Source organism: Cebus imitator, unplaced genomic scaffold (genome assembly GCF_001604975.1).
Source record: "Cebus imitator isolate Cc_AM_T3 unplaced genomic scaffold, Cebus_imitator-1.0 Scaffold266, whole genome shotgun sequence".
In the NCBI taxonomy this organism is placed as follows: Eukaryota; Metazoa; Chordata; class Mammalia; order Primates; family Cebidae; genus Cebus; species Cebus imitator.
In genome coordinates, this window is record NW_016107581.1 from 2,588,774 (window position 1) to 2,590,839 (window position 2,066).

A 2,066-nucleotide genomic window follows, 5' to 3' on the forward strand; every position below is an offset into this window, starting at 1 on the left:
CAGTCCCAAAAAAAAAAAAGAAATAAAAAAAAAAAAAAAAAAAAAGTTAATCTAAAAAGGTTTTAAAATTTATTTGTTCTTTTTATTTTTTGAGACAGGATCTCAGCTCTGTTGCCCAGGCTGGAGTGCAGTGGTGTGATCTTGGCTCACTGCACACACTTCCTCCCGGGCTCAAGCGATCCTCTCACCTCAGCCTCCGGAGTAGCTGGGACTACAGGCGCAGGGCACCACAGCTGGCTAATTTTTGCATTTTTTGGAGAGATAGAGGCTGCCATGTTGCCCAGGCTAATATAAAGTTATGATCAGGTAATTACTGCTTTGGTTCCAGTTCTCTGCTGATGGGGTCTCCTCCCTCCCTCCCTTTCTTCCTTTCTTTCTTTTTCTTTCTCTCTTGCCCTCTCCCCACTCCCTCCCTCCCTCCCAGCTACGAGGACACTCCTCCATTTGAGGAGAGCAATCAGAAAACTCTGTGGACACAACCTGGTGACTGGTTTTTGTTTGTTTTTGTTTTCTTTCTTTGTTTTTTTCTTGAGATAGAGTTTTGCTGCATTGCCCAGGCTGGAGTACAATGGGACGATCTTGGCTCACCGCAACCTCCACCTCCTGGGTTCGAGCGATTCTCCTGCCTCAGCCTCCTGAGTAGCTGGGATTACAGGCATGCACCACTACACTGAACTGATTTTTTTTTTTTTTGTATATATATATTTTTTTTGGTAAAGATGAGGTTTTGGCCTATTGACCAGTTTGATCTCGAACTCCTGGCCTCAAGTGATCCACCTGCCTTTGCCTCTGAAAGTGCTGGGATTACAGGTGTGGGCCACCGGTGCTGAGCCAACAACCTGGTGACTCTTTACAAGGGACCTGACGTGTCCTGAATGGTGGACAGTGATGACCCCCAGCTGAAGCTTTTCTTAGTAGACGCGCTGAGAGGCAGGCTTCCTCTAAGCTGTGTTACAAAGTGATTCAACATAAATAATTTCTTTAAGCAGGGAGCAAGATGTGAGAGTTTTACAGAACACTAATAGTTCCATTTATCTTTTGTTGAATTTTGTACAAAGTGACTTTTGAGATGAAAGGGCTAAGGCCATTTGCTACTATGCTCTAGGATTGCCAGCGATATTTTGGACAGTTTATCAAGCCCAGCACTTTCGAGGTGAAATAAGCAGTATTACATGAGAAAAATGGAGAGATCTCAGCTTACAAGGGAGAAATGTCTAATCATCATCAGAATTGAATGGATGAATCATCCTTTATTTTGCCAATTCCCTCTAGATGGACACTTAGGTTATTAGGTTATTTCTGTCTTTCTTCTTCTTCTTCTTTTTTTTTTTCTTAAATCAAATGGACTTGCTATAGTCTTTCTTCTTTTTTTGTTTTAAATAGAGATGGCGTCTCACTGTGTTGCCCGGGCTGGTCTCAATTTCCTGGGCTCCAGCAATACCTCCTCCTTGGCTTCCCAAAGTGCTGGGATTACAGGCTTTAGCCGCTGTGCCCAGCCCTGTTTATATGATTATTATTCCAGAATAATAAAAGTTTACATCCCAGATGTAAAGTTCCTGGGTCAAAGGGTACATATATTCTTGACATGATAAGATTTCCTACTAAGTAGCTTCACCCATTTCCACGCCCACCATCAGGGCGAGAGAGTGCCCCCTAGAGGACATGCTCGACAATGCCTGATACTTTCACTCTAAAAATGTAGCTTTCAATTGAACTGAAAACAAATTGGCCAATTTAATGGGTAAACATGACCTCTCCTTGTTTTAATTTATGCATTCTTGACTTCCAGGTAGGCAGGACATCTCTTCCTAAGCTTAAAGGCCACATGTACTTGTTTCAGTTGTCTTCTTTGCACCCCAATTTTTAAAATTGGGGTTCATTGATTATATATAATATACATATATATAATCATATATATTTATATATGATAATATTATATATGTATGTGTCACTGTTCTCCTTATACTCTGGATCCTAATCCCTGGTAGTTTTGTTAGTCTTAATATCTTCATCTCTTCTTGAAGTTTGTGGCTTTGAGTCTTTTCACTTTCACTTTTTTTTTTTTT

General features: G+C 40.9%; 1 protein-coding gene across 8 annotated transcripts in view; it reads left to right on the top strand.

Moving 5' to 3' along the window:
• Window positions 1-2,066, top strand: part of TRPM4 (transient receptor potential cation channel subfamily M member 4) — a 53,789-nt gene that overhangs the window by 41,896 nt on the left and 9,827 nt on the right. The window lies entirely within an intron of this gene.